The sequence below is a fragment of the Numenius arquata genome, chromosome Z (assembly GCF_964106895.1).
Source record: "Numenius arquata chromosome Z, bNumArq3.hap1.1, whole genome shotgun sequence".
NCBI classification, from domain to species: domain Eukaryota; kingdom Metazoa; phylum Chordata; class Aves; order Charadriiformes; family Scolopacidae; genus Numenius; species Numenius arquata.
The window spans coordinates 83,691,607-83,711,443 of record NC_133616.1 but is presented as its reverse complement, the minus strand read 5'-3'; the positions used below and the strand labels follow the sequence as shown (position 1 = coordinate 83,711,443).

General features: G+C 40.9%; 1 protein-coding gene across 3 annotated transcripts in view; it reads left to right on the top strand.

Annotated features, from left to right (window-relative positions):
- The window catches only part of ARB2A (ARB2 cotranscriptional regulator A), a 282,938-nt gene that overhangs the window by 33,789 nt on the left and 229,312 nt on the right, over positions 1–19,837 (top strand). The window lies entirely within an intron of this gene.

Sequence of the window (19,837 nt, the reverse complement as noted above, 5' to 3'; positions counted from 1 at the left end):
TGTAGAATTATGACAATGACAACCCATAATTAAGATCACTAAGTAGTAAAATGGGAATTCTTTTTTTTTCCCAGATCTCCTTTAAGTTAAAGAACAGCTTGGTCTCAACATAATTTAAAAAATAAGCGTTCACCTGCTACTAATTTCCTCCTTGGTTGCAAAGAGCATTATTTGTTTGGATGACTGAGAGAAAGAAGCTATTTACATAGCACAAATGAAAGCATAGAGCAGCAGAAGAGGACATGTAAGTTAATGAAGAAGGAAGCATTAAGTAGTCTGCATTTGAAAGGGTAGCTTCTTACATGAATAACCCAAAATCTGATGATAGGCTGCACGTGCACCTGATAGTACTTAAGGTCCAATCTTGCAGCCGAAGCTCATGTGAATAAACTCAATAGGTCTGATCTTGTGAATAAGGGCTGCAGGATCAAGTTCCAAATAAAATTTGCAGATGATTAGTAGAAATCCTTACACTCTAGTTTCAGTTTCCTTGCACAGACCGTTTATCATTAAACATTCCAGATTTTCTCTGGCTAGTGAGACTTTAATGGAACAAATTACATGCTGCACGACGTGGATTAAACAAAATTGTGTTTGTGTACCTTGACCTATTATTACGTCTTCACTGTTAGTTATTTAGTGGTTGGAAAAAATTGTCTTACTGAGAGGGCAAAATAAATCGGTAGTGATGTAATATATAGGGGGGTTCACGGTCATTTTCTTTCATGGGATGCTTGCTCGGGTAGGGCTGTTGAAGAGGTTGTTCTGTTCAAAGAGAGGAGATGCCAAATTCTTAACAGGTGTCTGCTGAGCAAACGTGAACGGAATTTTTTCAGTGTCTTGTATTACAGTCGAGGAAGGGTAAACTTTCATGGGGACAGTAAAAATCCTCACTGAGAACCTAACAGGCTCTTCCTAACTTTACGTCCCGTTTGAAAGGTGGAGTGAAAGCATCTAATTGAAATATTTCCCCCATCCTTCTTTTTGAAACTGGTAACATCCTAATTTGGGTTGTAATCGCTTCCTTTGGAATCGGTTTGATAGTACTTTTTCTGTGCATGTCCTGCCCTATCTGCTAATGAATGTCGCAGAGGGTTTTTGCTTTAGCAGAATTTTACAGTGGAGTAAACGTCGCAAAAGTATTTAGAGTTGTACTATTTGGACAAAAATAGTGCAGAAAAATAATACTGAGCAGAAGAGAGAGATTGGGCGAGATCTTTAAAATAAATTAAAGTGTGATCTCATTTCTTATTAGACAGAAGAATCCACATGGAATAGAGACTTTTGAATTTACCAGCTGGAGGAAGAGCTTAAATGACCTTTTTGGGCACCGAGGTCAATTATAAATCCAGTTCTTTAGGAATCCATTACAGGTTACAGGTTTTTTTCATACTAACTTGATGATTTTCAGTTTGTGATAGTTAATTGTGAAACAGAAACATGATGCAGACGACTTTAAGCAAACTAGATAAAGCGCCTAAAAAAGGGGCAAGATATTGAGTTTTTCTCCAGTAGTATTTCCTAGGACATAAACAATACATTTCTGTAAGGTTCCAGTCCTTTTACTTCACTCGTTTTTGAACCAATGCCTTTGATAACAGAAAGAAAATGCCAGTAGGGGAAGCACAAAAAAAAAAAATTGAAATGATGTATGTGTACAGTCTTCAGAATTTTAGAAAGATTTCAGCTTTTAACCATCTCTTTATCTTTGGTGTTTCTTGTTGGTGAGTGAGGTGAGGCGGACAGACAGCAAGGATCGAGGACTACTTAATGGTACCTAAGGAAATTTAAATTTAAATATGAATCTTTGCCGCATGCAGTATATTCATTTGCATATGCTAAATCTGCTTTGAAAATCTGCTGTTTGTGAAGACTTTTTGCTGGAATGATTATGTCAGATGTGCTTCAGTGAACTCTTCTCGTTTGTAGGCAGCAATTGGCAGTAGGTTGGTTCGTCGCAGTAACATGACAGTACTCGAAAGGTTCAGAGATAGTTTCATAATTATTGTTAGCATGATTCTTGAAAGAAATGATGAGCATCTCATAAACCCAGATGGGAATTTGTTACATTGTTGATAAATGTGTTGATAAATGTGTTTTACATTTTTAAATTGATAAACAGTGAAAAGCAGAGAAGATACAATAAGGCAGATGGTTGTTTATAAAGCACTTGCAAGTTGCTGCAATTCAAAGAATGGTACTAATTGTTAAAAAGAAGACAAAAATTGGAGTAGGGGGAGTGTTTCAATGAGTTAATCATGAGCTTTTTAAAAATAAAACCTTCAGCAGCTTTAGTTCAATTAGAACCATTCTTGCCATCCTGGGTTTATATGCAAAAGTTTAGACTCTCAGTTCTTAATAAACTTTTGTACCAACCATTTTCATGTAGCTGAAATTAAAAGTACAGCTAATCTACCTTTTATCTAAATGTATCCATTCCTTTCTTTCTCCTTTTTCTTGTTAGGAAAAAAACAAGATTTATTGAACAGCAGAATAAAACTGATTTATCATTGGTGTTATTAATCATTCCAACTTAATGAATAGAGTAGTGAACTCCAAAATCAGCAGAGTTTGTAGCAAGGAAGTAAAATGGGATATAGTTTGTTTATTTTTTGTTAAAGGAGTGGTGAAAAAAAAGGGGGTTTTCCAACTAGGTGACTAGAGAAAAAGATTAAATAGTACTTAGGCAGAATACAAATCGGTGTATGTGATGAAACGAGTTGGTTCACCTTTGTCTTATGAATGTTCAGTTCTTGTTTCCATCAGTGATATTAAAAGTTTCTGTGAAAGGCAAAGTATTTTCCTACTGTTTCAGCAGAAGTTTTTTGAAAACCAGAGATATGTAGATTACTGCCTTCATCGAGCAGCTCTTTTAAAATATGTTTATTTTACCTCAGTTGCAGAACTCTGGAAGAGTTAGTTCTCTTTCACAGGATTTTCAGATTTTCCAAGATAAACATTTTAACACTATATGTGTTTTCAACAAGAAACCTATATCTTTCAGATTTCTGGGAATATTTTTATTAACATTGAGCAGAATAGTGGTATTTTTTAATAAAGCTGTATCAGCTGTGTCAGTCTTTAATAGGAAAAATTTGAAAGGAAAAAAATTCAATTATAAATCAATAGAGCGTTGTATTTCTGTATGTGCAAACAACCTAAAATTACTTTTAAGATGCTCCAGCTGCTCAATTCATTAACTCAATCGCAACTGAATTTTGGTATCTGTTATCCTTTGTTGATGGCTGCAGCAGAAACACCCAGTTAGCGTGTCTGAAGCTGTTCAATGCAGTTGTGGCTAATAAGGTATATCAGTTCAATAGGTTTGTTACTTAGGATCTTGAGAGGCTTGATACCGTTATATGCAGTTAATACACAGTTATTTATCTTAACTCATACGCTGTCCTGTCTGTAACGATTCAAGAAAGCTTCGTGCTCCTCCAAGATACTGTCAATTTCTTCTCGCATTCAGGGTTTCCAGATTTGCCTCTTGTGCTTTTTTGGGTAGTTGCACCTTTTAACTCTTTCCATTATATCTGCCAAATCCTCCAGTTCCTCTCTTGAGTGATACCCTGAGAATGCTGTTGGTTATAAGACATGAAAGATCTTTGAGAGAAAACCAAAGAATTTTTCTCTTTCCAGGGAATTAACTGGGGGCGGGGTGTGTATGTTTTCCAGCAGTGTAAATTGCGTAGATGTTATGCCAACTTTCTGTTATTTCACTGTAGACCTGACACCCCATCACACAGGATGAGAAGAAGTATCTAAAAACTAAGTAAGCTTATCAAAAGGAATAATAGCATAAAACTCATGGTGGTTAAAATTCTGAAATTAATTTTTTATACGTTGTTTTTAATGTCTAGTTTCAGGAATTCAGCTTCTGTCCTCACTTCCAGTATATACGGCTCTATTCTAAGTGTTTTTTAAAGATAAAACCTGACATCTATCCATTCCAGTCATAATGCAAATGAGAGTTTCACATAAAATTACAAATAAAAATATAAAATTTATTTGAAAGTGGTTTTGTTAAGTTTTATAACCTGAACTTGGGTTTAGACACAATTAATTTCCGTGCATTCGACAAATACTTTTATCATGTGCTGATAAGAATTTTGGTGCAATAGACCTTGAAGCTGATGTTTAAGCAAGAGCGGGGAAAGCTAAATGTAAGAAAAGAGGGTGTTTGTGTTTGTTCACTGTAAGCTGTAGTTCTAGGTGAGACACCTTTTTGGGTGTTGTGTTTACTTTTGATTCCATGCAGTTGGTTAGAAAAACGCAAAAAATACGAACTTAAATGAAAAATGGAGGTTAAGCATTTAATTTTCGTATACTGTTGGTACAACAGGCACAGAGGGGGTGTTACTGTAGTTGGTTGCTCCATCTGAAGGTAATGATATAAATTTACTCATTGTTAATGAAGATTGTAGGAAGGCAGATGGTTCAAGCCAAAGAAAAATATTTAGGACAGGTAGCCAGAAGAAATTGTTAAATGAAAGTGCTAAGCATTCTTACTACCTGATTATCAGGGGGTTGATACTCTGTTTCCTCTATGCCGTTAAATGTATCAAAATTGATTGTTACAGTCAATCCCAGCTTTTCAAAAATATGTTTGTTTTTTATCATTTTTGTTAAAACAACTCTTTAATCTTGCTTTACTTGATACTGTGGAAATGCGCATCAACTTTTTGAAGAGAATATTTCTGTTACTGCTGACTTAAGGAGGCTTTTAACTTTTAAATTTTAAAACAAATGTTCTGTGTGCTAGTTAAAAACCTGTATGAAACTGCGGGTAGCAGTGGAGGTGGGGAATAATGCTAAAATAACTGTCAGCAAAATAGAAACGATGAAACCCGGGGACAGGAATTGTTTTTGTTGAGGCAGAATGAAGTGTCAAAGATGTCAGGACACAGATGCTGGTGGTTGCACAAACTCTTTGTGGTTTTTCTTCAGTTTAAAACTTCATGGATCTTTCACTGAGGGAGAGATCAGGCTTTTTTTTTTTTTTTTTTTTTTTTTCAGAAAGGCTATGGTTTTCACAGGAGTCTGACTTTTCACTGGAAGATAGTGTACCCAGCACATCCAGCGCTCGAGAGATGCAAACTGAGCTCCTTCAGTGTGTCTACATCCGATGCCATTTCTGTGAAAGCAACTACTCTTAAAGTCAACACGTGTAAAAGCGAATGGCCAGAATACAGTTCAAATAAATGGCCAAAATGTAATAGAACTCGTGAATCTTTTTCCCATATTATGGTGGTTTGTCATGATGTCTGATGGTAAGCTGAGGATTACAGCAGCCAGTGAAATCATTGTGATCCATACACACTTGTACTTGTGAAGCTCATGCTGGCATGCACTGTTGTAGTAATGGCTGAGGACCATATTTTTCTGTTCCAGACATCCATGTGGGCACAACAGACTTTTCCAGCAAAGGACTACAAGAATTTACCCATAAATGTGAAAAGGAGACATGTCTTTTTTTATCCACTTACTTCTTGATGTGTCTCATGAGAGAGATCTTTGTGACAATGGAGAAACTTACTTGGTTCATAGAATCATAGAGTGGTTCAGGTTGGAAGGGACCTTAAAGGTCATCGAGTTCCAGACCCAAGTTCACCTTAAGAGGGGAGGCAGACTCCCTCCAAGAAGTAAAAAATTATGCATTCTAGAGTTCAGGACAAGTAAATTTAAGTCTTTTATGCCTTTTTTACCTGCAGGCAGGTGTTCAGCCATCTCCAGGAAGGCAGGGCTCCATCACACTTAACAGTGACTTGGGAAGACAGATGTCTTATTGGAAGATAACTCCAAATGTCCCCCCTTCCTCCTTCTTCTCCCATTTTTAGTTGCTGAGCATGACTCTGTATGGTGTGGAATATCCCCGTGGTCAGTTGGGGTCAGCTGTCCTGGCTGTGTCCCCTCCCAATCCTTTGTGTCCCCTAGCCCATCACTGGTGGAGCTGGATGAGGAGCAGAAGACGCCTTGGTGTTGTGTGGCCACTGCTTAGCAGTAGCGAAACCATCTCTGTGTTATCCACACTGTTTTCAGCACAGATCCAAAACATGGCTCCGTACAAGCTGCTGTGAAGAATATTAACGCTACCCCAGACAAAGCCAGCACAAGGTGGTATTGATACCTTGGCGATGTTTACTGGTGGTACTGATTATTACCTTAGGATCCTAGAATAATTTTGATTGCACCTCTGGGGATTCTGCAGTCAACTCCCCTGCTCAAAACATGGGCAGCTCCAAAATTCAGCCAGGCTTATCAATTAAAAAAATGCAGATGACCTTTAAGCAGGAACAGCCTAACTGTGAATGGTTGCTGCGGAGATCTGTCTGCATAGAATCAGCGAATGGTTTGGGTTGGAAGGGACCTTAAAGCCCACCCAGTTCCACCCCCTGCCCTGGGCAGGGACACCTCCCACCGGACCAGGTTGCTCCAAGCCCCCTCCAACCTGGCCTTGAACCCCTTCAGGGATGGGGCAGCCACAGCTTCTCTGGGCATGCTCCGATGGTGGAGCTTCCTGGCAGAAAAGAGACCCTAGATGAAACTTGCAGCCTGTGAGGTGTGAGAAGTGACCATGGTAGATGGGGCTTGGCTGATAAAGGCTGTGAAGCCAACTTCTAAGGGCGAAAATGTGCTGCTTTACAAGTTTTGTAAGCTGGTCCTATGTAATGATTCATGGAAGTTTTGTTAAGTACAGTGTGAAGACGTTGGAAGGAGCACCACAATTCTTGGGCAACTGTTTGGCCAGTTATTCAGGAAGGGTGTTGGATGTCAGACAGTTACAGTCGGATTGTGACATAGACTCAAAGAAGAGAGAACAGTTGCTTGCCGTATCAAAGCTACACTTGGGTCAAGTGCTGCAGTTAGTGTGGATCCTGCAACCTTCTCCCAAATCCCTCCGTTGTTCAAGGTTTTGGTTTTGAAGTGCATATTGCCTTCCACCAAGCGATTTCTCAAGACCTGTGTCATGATGCACTTGAAAAAGCGATATACCCCTGCCCAACTCTGTGGTGTTTGGCAAGAGTGGACTTTAAGAGAGCGTGTGCTTTGAGATCAATTTATAATAGAAAAGGAAACACCCTGTTTGACAATGTGAGCTCTCGTTTTTCCTGGTTTGCAGTCTAATATTTGTTTTACAGCGTCATACCTCTTCTCTCTTAAGCATTTCAGGGATGTCAGAGAGCATTGGATGCTGCTTTGCTAGGGACCACGTAAGGATTAATCATGAAGTGAGAGGTGGGATCAGTTCTTGCAGATGTCAACATAATTCAGTGCTGTTGGTCACGGTGATGTCTAGTATGCAAAAATATTTCCAGATGCGTATGGTTGTAGGTAGATAAAATTCAAATAATTTTCACAGCAGATACATTGAAATCAACTTGTGGAAATGATCAAGGTGCATATTGAGTTGCTAGTGTATGGCTTCAGGTTTGATCAGTTCTACATCGGTAAGCTAAAGTTGCAAAGGAATAAAATGTATCATTAATATTTCCTTCTGGAAGAAGTTTTTCTTTATACAGATACAGTGTGATTGGATAATTCCAAAGAAAATCTGTAAGATGGGGTTCGTTGATCTTTCTGCAAGACAAATCTGATTTCAGTTCACAGTCTGCCTAAGAATTTAAAAATATCTTTTCTTCCACTGTCTTTGAGAAAGTTAGAATATTTGGTGACATGCTCGCTATGTTCCCGTGTTTTTAAGTTTCTCAGGCTTACCTTTCCACTTCCCCAGGAAACCAATTGGGGATATTGTCACATACATTAGAAAGCAGAATTGATTTGGCTGCAGTATTAAATGACCTACTAATAATTTTTGACATAAAAATAGCCTGTAACCCTAGAGATAATACGGATAAAGTGAACAGAAATTAAGTAAAGCATAAGGTGAATACAAGTGGGAAGTGAAGGTTGATCCACATTTTTAGTACCATTTCATAAAGATATTTTCGGACAGGCTACATTCAGTAACAGAAAGGCTCCTAACTTAGATTGTAGTAACGTAATTTTTGGGCTGAATTCCAATATTCAGGAATGCATATGTTCTTGATCCTTCATTACAACTCATAATTTCAGGAATATTATGTTGGGAAAATAAGGCACATTAGCCAGCAGCACAAATAGCAGGAGAAGCCGCAATATTCATTTCCCCTCAACCCAGCCAAAAACAGATTATTTGGCTGACTATCAAAAGGAGCAGCAGTAATTGTTTCCAGTATCAGTGGAGGCATTTTGCTGTTTAAAAAAAGACCCAAAGCTTCCATTTCATTAACTCAAGAAAAGGCTTGGTCTCTGCCATCAATTAGGGGACAAAAATGGGATTCTCATGGCAAGCTGTAGGTTGCTGTCTGCTGCCCGTGGATGGCTGTGGGTCCTGCCGGGAGCTCCTGTTGCCTCTGCAGTAGCTGTTTGTCCTCTGCAGGCTCCACTTCTCCTGGAAGAGCAGCTTCCCAAGCCTGGGTCACAAACGCAGCAGGACCTGCTCTTGTGTGTGATGAAGTGCCCAGGTGCTTAACCAGATCAGAGCCACCTTGTGAACACTGGCCAAAAGTTGGTCCCGGGTTCACAAATGGGTCTTGGGTTTGTAAAAGAGAGAAGTGGAGAAGGAGAAGCACGGAGAGCAAGGTTATAGGCAAACTGTAGATGGTGATGGGGCGACTCGTCACTTGCCAGCCTGCTTTCTGACAACTCTGCGGTGACTTGCTAGTCTCCTCCTGTCTTTTCTGACTGGACGAGACCTTGAGCAGAACAAGGGGAAGCGCCCATTGCTGTGCCCACTGGCCAGATGAGCCAGCAATCTGAGCTCACAGCCCAGAAAGCCACCCCCACCCTGGGCTGCATCCCCAGCAGCGTGGCCAGCAGGGCAAGGGGGGGGATTCTGCCCCTCTGCTCCGCTCTGGGGAGAACCCCCCAGTGCTGCCTCCAGCTCTGGGGCCACCAACATCAGAAGGACATGGACCTGCTGGAGCGGGGCCAGAGGAGGCCACGGAGATGCTGGGAGGGCTGGAGCCCCTCTGCTGGGAGGACAGGCTGAGAGAGTTGGGGGGGTTCAGCCTGGAGAAGAGAAGGGTCCGGGGAGACCTTGGAGCCCCTTCCAGTCCCTCAAGGGGCTCCAGGAAAGCTGGGGAGGGACTCTGGATCAGGGAGGGGAGCCCTAGGAAGAGGGGGAAGGGTTTGACACTGAAAGAGGGGAGATGGAGATGAGATCTGGGGAAGAACTTCTTTGCTGTGAGGGTGGTGAGAGCCTGGCCCAGGTTGCCCAGAGAAGCTGTGGCTGCCCCATCCCTGGAGGGGTTCAAGGCCAGGTTGGAGGGGGCTTGGAGCAACCTGGTGTGGTGGGAGGTGTCCCTGCCCAGGGCAGGGGGTGGCACTGGGGGGGCTTGAAGGTCCCTTCTAACCCAGACCATCCTGTGATAGTCTGATTATTGGTGGACAATAGCAGTGGTGATGAAGACACTCGGTCAGTGTGTGGTCACAGCACTGCACGTTGTACAGAGTGGTTTTGTGTTTGATGGAGGGCAAGTCATCCTCAATGCAGATTGTCTGCGCTGTTCTCGCAGCATAGAAATAATTGTACCAAATTCTCTTGTCATAGAGCAAGTTGCTTTTAGGCAAAAATCTGTCTGATTCCTAATCGCACCTTTTCATTTTATTCTCTTGACTGTTGTGTTCACTTTATCCGATATATGATGAATTTAAAATGTCTTTCATGTGTCTTTCTGTTTTATAATACCCATTCACCAAGCACAGAACTCTGCACAGAGCTCTCCAGGCTAGCAACTGTGGTATAATTATAAATTGCACACAAGTGTGCTGCTGCTCACTGTTGTTAATGTCCATTTTCTTTATCTATATCTAGGTGATAAAACTGCCTGCTTAATGTTCCTATAAAGTGTACTATAAAAATTACAGAAAGTGGATGTTAGGAAGTCCTAAGTTTCCTTTTCAGACAACATTCTCATCTCATTGTTCAGTAGGAATTGTCATTGCTTCCTGCTTGATATACTTGTTATTGAACCATGAGCCTAATTAAACATGGCTATTCTTCTGCATCCCTCACCCCTCCAAAAGAGCAAAGGGTTCCGTCGGGCAAACTTCCACTGGAAAACTGGCAAACACCAACATGAGCATGAACCAGTCCTGGTCACGTGGTTTATAAATGGACATCGGAACAGGCTTTTTTGCAGTATTTTGTGAGTCAGGCTGTTTCATAGCTTTGCAGACTTTTTAGAAATACCTGCTTAATTAGTGGGATGTGCTTGGTATTATACTATTTTAATGCAAAATTTCCATTACGGCTTGCTAAATGTCCCATTTGACAAAAAAAAAAAAAAAAAGGCATTTCTTCTCACAGTATTTTCATTCAGTAGAAGGTCGAAGACACAAGCTGGTATTTGAAATTTGCATAGAATCATGGATTGCTGTGATCCTTCTTAATCACTGTCATGTTAAGCGATTTTATGTGTAATTGAACTGTATCTTGGTTGGACTGAGAAGGATGTGATTCCTTCCCAAAGAATATAGGTAAAATTCGTTAAAACACAGTCAACTGTAGTGTACAGAGCTTTTAATAGCTTTTTCCTCCTCTTCTCCTGATACTTGTGCCCACATAGCTTAACGGGAAGTACTGCACCGATGTGCTGTCTTTGGACATGTGCTGCTGCACGATTGGCTGCATTGGTCTTTCAGTCATAATTTCATAGGAAGAAAGAATCTGCCATGTTTTTTGGACATCATCAACATAAATATTAATGAGCATCTACAGTATCCTTACATAATGCCCTCTTATTATAAGGCAAGTAGTATGGGCTATGGAGTTTATTTTATAAACCTCAGTTACCAAGAATATTTCTTCATTGTAGAATCACAGAATGGTTAGAGTTGGAAGGGACCTTAAAGATCGTCTAGTTCCAACCCCCCTGCCATGGGCAGGGACACCTCCCACCAGACCAGGTTGCTCCAAGCCCCATCCAGCCTGGCCTTGAACCCCTCCAGGGATGGGGCAGCCACAGCTTCTCTGGGCAACCTGGGCCAGGCTCTCACCACCCTCACAGGAAAGAATTTCCTCCTAATATCTCATCTAAACCTCCCCTCTTCCAATTTAAAACCACTACCCCTTGTCCTGTCACTACATCTCCTGACAAAGAGTCCCTCTCCGGCTCTCCTGTAGCTCCCTTCAGATATTGGAAGGCTGCTATGAGGTCTCCCCGGAGCCTTCTCTTCTCCAGGCTGAACAACCCCAGCTCTCTCAGCCTGTCTTCCTAGGGGAGGTGCTCCATCCCTCTGATCATCTTCGTGGCCCTCCGCTGGACCCGTTCCAACAGGTCCATGTCCTTCCTGTGTTGAGGACTCCAAAGCTGGATACAGTACTCCAGGTGGGGTCTCACGAGCACAGAGTAGAGGGGCAGAATCACCTCCCGTGACCTGCTGGCCACACTTCTCTTGATGCAGCCCAGGATGCGGTTGGCTTTCTGGGCTGCCAGCGCACATTGCCGGCTCATGTTGAGCTTCTCATCCATTGTAGAACTGTTTTAAAAATAAAGTAGAAAACCCACATGAACGAACCTTTCTAAATCTGATTTAGTGAAGACATTTTAAATAGTAATTTATTTCATTGTTAAATTAAATGGTGCTGTATTTTATACAAGAGCGAAAGGAGTTTACTTGTCACGTATGAAGAAATCCTCCCTACCTCTTGGTGGAAAGTTTGCCGTACCTGGATTTTTTTGTATTCTGTTCCCCCTTTGAGTTTGGCTGCCAGCAGAACACAAGGCTGGGTTAGATGGGCTCAGTCACGTGGAATAGAAAAAGGAAACCTTTTCTTGAGAAAACCGCAAGGAAAAAGAAGAGAACAAGGTTCATCAACATCCAAAGTGTTTCCTTAGCCTTCAGCTTGGTACCCCCAGAAGAGACAGTGCCTTCAGGACAGGTTTTTTCTCTCCTTAAGGGGAAGTTTCTTTCAGAGTATTAGGTGTCATAACCATAGGCTAGAAAAGCAGAAAGCAAGCTGTCCATTTCTCTTAGAAGTTAACTGCTGGCTTTTGTCAGTTACTCAAAGCAAGTGTGGGTCCCGGGTTTGCCACTTAATATGCGATGAGTTAATAACCCCTGATGCGATCTATTTGGTTTACTTGAACTAGTAAAACAGAGGTACAGGTATTATTTATTCGAGAAACTAAGTATTTTTTATGTGGTTTATGTTCCTGAGCGTATCAACTACTATTTGTGCCAAGAAAAGAAAAAAAGAGATGCTGCCAATGGTCAGCGCCATGGCCCTTTTCAGCTCAATTTATGTAAATCCAATTTATTTTGACCCACTACTGTTCTGGAGCATGGTGGCAAAATGGTTAAGACATCTTGCTATGGAAAGAAGGTGTTAATTTGGATTCTGCTCTGGATTTACATAAAATTAAGCCTTCAGTCCATCTGTGAATATTTATCTGGTCATTTCTGCTGAGGAATCAAAGGTGGCAAAATGAGATGCTTGACACATCAGTGACTTTTTTGTCTGTGACTACAAAAGCTGGTATGCTTTAACTATGTTAATCTGATATGTCAGTTGGGTTTGGCATGGATTTTTAACCTTTCAAAACTGCATAGCACCACCTCTCCACCTAAACTACATTTTTTTCACTAACAGTTGGAATAATCAAAACTGCTACTGCTCTTTCTTCCAGATCCCTTTTCATAACTCGCCTCTAACATGAGCTTTAGCGATAATAATCCTAAGGTTTACTTCTTGAATTAGAATATTAAACCCTGTTTATAAGCCTCATTTATATTTGCTCCTCTCTTATTCTTTTGGGCTTTTTTAGTTTGCTTCTTTGTTTTGCAGCCTTTTCATCCTTTTGTTTCTTATCTCAGCTTGGGGATAGAGGTCATTCTTTCTGCTGATGTTTAATTGCTTCTAGCCCAAGGTGCTTGATTGAAGCCCCTGCTTAGTATTAATACATATATATGTATATGTATGCATATTTTAAAAGAATTGAGAATTTTCATAAGAAGGACTATGTAATTAAGCCATTTCTGAAACCAAATAATTGTCAAATGATTTCTGAAATTATAGATGCTTTTTCTTAAAAAGGAAAAAAGAAAAACAAAAAGTAAACCAACAGGTGTCAGCAAAGACCATGTAACCAAACAGTGGGTCAAATCACATCAACAGTATGTGCTGCATTCATGACAAATCCCTCTTGTTTTTCATTTAATTCTCTCAAAAGATCTTGAGATCCTATTTGTGATCAGTCAACTCAGAATCCAGAATATCACACCCATGTGTTAAGATTGAATTGAATTGCTTTGAGTAGAAAACGCAAGAAATCCCTTAGAGGTAATGTCAATTCCATCTTAATGAATTGTTCTCCCACACTATAATCCAAGTGAGGTCTTTTGTGGATTTTTATAATGCCATTGATTTTTTTTTCTTTTTTTTTTTTTTTTTTTTTTTTTTTTTCCTGCTTGCAGTGAACAGAGCCTTTAGAAAGTCCATTCAGCTTTTAGGATTTTTTTGTTCTGGCATGGTGATGGTGGGGTGTTTTTTTATGTTTGTCCCAGCTCTTAGGTAGGTCTGTGTCCAAGAGCAGTATGTCAAAAAGTTCCTTTGCATCTCTCATTGTTACTCATTGGCAGGTTTGTAACTTGAGGGTCAAAATAAAGCTCATTCAGCCAGGGCTATGGCAGCCACGGTAGCAAGCCTCGGGTCAGTCCCACCACTTGAGATTTGCCGCAGGGCAGTCAGTTGGAATTCATTTTGCATTCGTTTCACTGAACGTTACTGCTCTAACGCTGCAAAGAGGAAAAAGTTGGGGGTAGACTACTGGATTGCTTCCTTCTTGTGCTCGTTTTCTCTTTTTGTGTTGAAGTGCCTACTGCCGATGAGGAGAAAAATCTTATAAAGCAAGAAAATCCATTACTCGTAATGGCATTGCTTCTAGTGGTTTATACTTGTTTATTTTTAAGATCAGTGATAGAACCTCCAACCTGTGAACGCTGCCTTGAAGTTATTAGAAAATACGCGTAGTGCTGAGGGGCCTAATCTCTTAGGCTGAATGTAAATTATTGGAAAATAGTATCCTTTCTATGCCTGTGAAAGATCCTTTTTTTTTTGAGAAAGTCAGATTCAAGAGCTTGTAACTTATGTCAGGTCTGAATTGATGGTTGAAAGCATTTTAGAGATCTGGGGAGCTGGCGGTGAATCTCCTGCTCTACTGTGCAAAGTCAAGTCGAACATACTACTTTAGGAAAAAAAGGAACACAGGCAAGTGAGGTTGATTTTGGTCTATATGTGGATTTATCAGGTGGACTGGTAATGTTCAACAGTTTCACATTTTAAGTGCATTTCTGTCGCAGGGTGGGAACTGATAAGTGAACCTAAGGTTGAATTGTTTCTGCATTCTCTAAAGAAAAACAGAAACCCTTGCGTTTTTCTTTACTTCAGCTCAAAGCACGACAAACTATACCTGAGCCAGTTACTGTAGAAGGTGAGATGGTCAGACTTCTGAGCAAGTCTTTTTCACTACTATTTTTAATTGTAATTTCTTCCCATCGTTTTTTCCGTGATGTATGTTCATGTAGGAGATTAAACTGAGTTTCAGCTATAGCTAACTCGTAAGGTTAATAGAGGAATAATGATCTACTAATGACACCAGTAATGTGCTAGCCCTTTTTAGGATATGACTCTGAAAAACCAGGAAGTCAGGCAAGAAGGAAAGTGCCATCGCACCCGTGTTTTATTAGCTACAATCTCCTTGATTTTAAATGTAATATCTGTATTATTTTAAAAAATCTGGCCACTAATAAAAACCTACAAACAAAATTATTGCCATTAGATTCTCTTACTCTCTGCACTTCCATGTACATTGAGAACAGTCTTTAAAAATTAATGGAAACAAGTGATCTGATAAGGTGTTTAGGGAGTGTTGTTTCACAAGGTGACATCTTCAGAGGTAGTAGCCTCATATCCACGGAGTAAGTGTATCATTGCCAGCACATCTCACTCCTGATGGGAGGTAGCCTCTGTCAACTTTGAGAGAGTGGCTCTGTCTCCATTCGCATTTAGTCCTTGGAGCAGTGAGAAGTGGTAACAAGATTAGTGATGGATGGTGATGGGGTTCTGTTTGTGTTTGGAATAGCTGTGAATGCGGAACATGATGTGGGAGATCTCAGATCCATCCAGCTGGATCTGGTCCACCAGAAGAATGTATTTAACTGCTAATTTGCTCCACTTCCTTTTTTCCCAGAAATCTGCTGGAAGTGTGTAGGGGCAGGCAGTGGTGTGGTCAACTTGGGTTAACAGCTTCCACTCCCTTATCCTTTCTCCAAGGTCTTGTAACCCATCCTCAGCCACGTGAGTGGTGGTAATGTCGGCCGCTCACATACGCTTTATCCTTTGTCATGTCACGTGTGCTTTGTTCTTCATCATGTGTTAACCATACACCAACTGTTGGCTGGGGATGTTGGTGTGTTGGTCGTGAGGGACACACATATGGGGGGAAAGAAGGGGACATGTGGCGCTTGATGGTCTTCAAAGAGACTTTGTGGTTTGTGCTAACCGAAGGGTTCCTCACATCTGTTGTGAACCCATGAACATGCGTCGCGTGGTAATGACTTCCAGTGGCTACTGATAGGTGCCGGTTCAAAGCGAAAAGGCCACGAAGTGCCATTTCTTTAATGTGTTTTTAGCAAAGAATTCACTCTTGAGAAAACATTTTGCAGGTTTGAGTAGTTGGTCTTTGTTTTCGTTTTTTTTCCCCCTCTGCGGCAGGTTTGCTGTTCTGTTCGTACACGTCGCCTGGCGATGGGTAGAGTTACCCCTGGTTGGTTTTGGGAGTGGGAGCACGCTCAGGGGGAAAAAAAAACAACAGCAGAGGATTCAGAGGAGTTGGGTTGTAAAGCACAGCAGGGGGGTGAGGGCTTGACGATCAAGGCTCAGTGCACTTCACTGCGTCCCAGCATGGCTTTTGATGTGGCATGTACTGAGGCAGCTTCTCCGGATTAGGATGTAGGTGTTATGAAACAAGCCGTTGAGTTGGGATCTGTCGTCTACGTACCTGGCTATCTCTGCTATGAAACAAGTTCACCGGTGGGTCAGCTGCAGCTCTGCTCTCCCTCGTGCGTGCCGGGCTGGTTCTTGACGTTTTTGATATGTGATATAAGGCTTCTTTCAGTTTCTTACAGACTTGCAATGAGGGGTGTAGTGTTTTAAGCCGAGTCGTGTTGGGAGTTGCCTTCTTACTTCATGGGCACGCTTCTGGTTGGCCTCCAGACTTCTGCTGTTTAAAGATCTCCAATACCTAGTGCATTAAAGAGTCTCTATGGTCTTTTTCACCACTTCTAATCATGTTTTGGCTTCACTGCCTTCTTTGTAACTTTTAACGTGTTGGTGTCAGTGGCTCTTAGCCTTCAATATCTCTTTTCATGTAGTTGAATGCGGGTATTGATCTTTTGGTCACGTAGCTTCAGGATGCTGTCTTGCAAAGATTTTACAAATTATGCTGCTAACAGAATTTTTCAATGCATTTTGGTAATTTAAAACAGTCCTGAAGAAAGTCCTCTATATGAACAATATTATCTTAAAAGAACAGAAATCGTATGAAGCCAGGACCTTACCAACTAGGGTGTATTGGAGTTTTGTGCACCAGAACTTCCACCTGGAGTTTCAATTTTGCTCTACAGGCTGCCTGCAGCATTATAGTCTTGGGCACCATTGTGCAGAATATTTAGCAAAGGAAGGGTAAAATCTCAGCTCTGTCATAAGATAATGTGTTTCTCTTTTCTTCCTGTTGTCTTCTGTGCCTCTATCCTTTTTGTGATCCATCCAAGTCATCAAAATTAATTTCTCTGTAATTAAAATAGGTTATATTCTGGATCCATGTGAAGGATCACTGTTCCTTCCATAGGTCTACACCCTGATTATCCATAAGACTATTGAACTTTGCAGATGTCATATTTGGGGCCACTAGCACTTTGAAAGAGTACTTCTGGAGGTATTCATGCTGTTACATCCAACATAAATTGGGAGACTGACTGCTTTAAGCTCCTCAGAAGCCCAGTTGTGAGCACTGAAGTTTGGTTCCTGTCCTGAACCATATGTATTACTGCTCTTAACCTTGTCCACAGGGAATGAAGGAAACCTGTAACAAGGAAATGGTAGCAGAGATTTGGTTAATCCACTGTTTTCACTGTTCAGGACAAGTTCCCCTCATCTGTGGTCCCTGCTCTCATCAGCCTGCCTTTGTTATGGGAATTTTTCTAGACCAACAAGTCAGAAAAGGTGTGACTTCATTTAGGGCAGAAGATCCTCAGGCTTATGAAAAGCAGGATGTTGGCTCCTCAGCTCACTGAGAGCAAATTGAAGTATAAGCCATTTAGTTTCCTTCCACAGGTGACCACTTCGTAGTGGGAAGAAAGTTTCTCCTATCCCACAGTTCGAATACAACCTTTTTTGTGGGTGGTGGAAGTGTTTGGCTAAGTACCCTCTTGTGGTTGGAAAGATTTCTCCCTTGCTATCATAACAGGTGATGAGAGGCATGGAATTTTGGAGTGGGGGGAGAGGGGGGGCTGTGTTTGGGTTTTTTTCCCCATTTCTCAGAGCAGGCGATAAGACTTTGATAGTGCTTAGTGCAGGTATTTACCCTATTGGGGATGTGCTTTCTTGATTGGCTGCACTTGGAAGTGAATGAAGAGCAGAGATAGAAGAAGCTTAAGTATCCCAGGTTAGTACAAATAACACGAGTAGGGTTCTCTAAAAGCTTGCTGTGAGAATGGCTTACACTGGACAGTTTGATGTTTGATAGTTCCAAATGAGTTATTAACACTGGGCTGGATTGACCACCCTCTGTCACTAAATACCTGCTGTCATGAGCGACCGTGCGACCGATGACTAGTCCAGGAGTGTTCACAGAGTGTAACCGTGCTCACCTCCTCATGCAAGAAGTCACAAGACGCTTTTCAGCACCCTACAGCAGTTTTCAGATCGTAAAGATAAAATACCAGCATACTCAAGGAGCTAATACTTCTACTTAAATAAGTCGTGGCTATTTAAATGGTATAGATTTGTAATAGAAAGTCTAATTAGTGCTATATAAATAATATAGCATAGTTCCTTCTCTTCTGAACGCCTATAGAAAAGATATTTTAAAAGTTAAATTTTCAGAATTACAGTTCGGCCATAAAATCACGAGAAGTAATTTAAAGCGTAACATTCCAAAAGAAATGTTGGATTTGTAGCTGTATTCCTGGGTGGGGCAGGATTTTGCTAGATTGTCCAAGTGCAGGAAACCTGGCTGTCATGATGATGTTTTCTAAGTCTGGGAAATTTTGGGCTTCCGTGCTACTTCAAGAAGTGCTGTGTATTGCCTTCCATCCTTTGACAGCGTACCAGCCATTGCTAGGATATCCCCAAACTTGTTGTTCTTCTGCTGCCAAAAACCCACCTTTTGAGGTCTTGTATGTGTACTGGGACAGTTTAAGGCGGTTTTCCCTCAAATCTGTCTGGGCCGTGGTGCTGAGCTGCCCGAGGATCATTATCTCACACTTGGCACCCGTGACTCCAACCTACTCTATCTTTCTTCATGTTTACTCTTATTAAAAGCATTCGTCAGGTGAAGTCTTTGCTATACCAGAGAGCTCCGCTGATTTAACAGTCCCATTTTTAGGGCTGATATCTCTATTTATTATATTAGAGTAGTGCCTAAAGAGCCAGTTAGGATCAGAGCCCGATTGAGCCAGGCTGTGGAAAAAATGAGTAGAGGTTTACTTCTGCCCTGAAGACATCACAGTCTAAATAGATGTGAGAGAATAGGAAAAATAGATGCAAACACATAGCTGCAAAAAAGGGCAGATTTTTGCAAGTGGTGTCTAAAATGTATTTTCTTCATAGCAATTTTTTTCTCTTCCAAGTGTTCTTTTAGTATTTTTGATGGTTAGTAGATGCCTGGATTTAGAGTGAAAAATAAAATTTCTATGTTTGAGGCCATATTATCATTATACTCATTTTAATGTCTGTACAAGATCAGCATCTGAGGCTGCAGGAACTTAACTGCTTTACTTGTTGGCATTACACTGAAGTTGATTTCAGTGAACCATAAGAAGTTTGGCCCTGAAGGTAAAATTACACTGTATGCATGTTCCTAACATACTGCTTTGGGGATAAACATGTCTTAAATCAACTCATCGCTCACAGCTAAATGCCTTCTCCAAATGCAGTTTCCCTGTAGATAGTAATGTTCAGTTAGACTGATTTTCTTTAAAACCGTAAAGTTTTTTTGAACATAATTCTATCAATAAACATATTTGAGCAGGGTAGCAAAGAATTCTCATAATCCTAATAAAGATTTGGGGGTTTTCTGAAAGGAAAGGAGGGGCACGCGCCAACGTTTTTAATTAGCTTTCATCAGTACCTCTAATTTGTTCAGATGTGTTCCAAACATTTGCATATCGTGTTTTGCTCACATGTACGTAATGAAAACTTTTGGACTTCATTGAAACTTTATTTGGTAATTGTGCGTTTGGAAAATTAAAATTGAAGTTTATGATACCCTGGCTCCTACTTGCTCGGTTCATAGTGCGTTGTTAAGATGCCATCGCTTGAGAGCTTTGTTACAGCGACGTTTCTGTTGTGGCTTAATATGCTGTGGGTTCAGATGGCTGTAATTGTGGCCTTGAGGGGTTGAACTAAAGAATACCAGCTGGGTTTGTACCCAGATATTCTTGGATTAATATTTTGGGACTTAGATCTTGTCCTGTCTGGAATTTAAACATAGTTCCCCAAGCTTTAAAGGGAAGGCAGGCACTATTTCAGGCTCTTAATGAGCACTTTTTTTCCCTCTTTAATTTG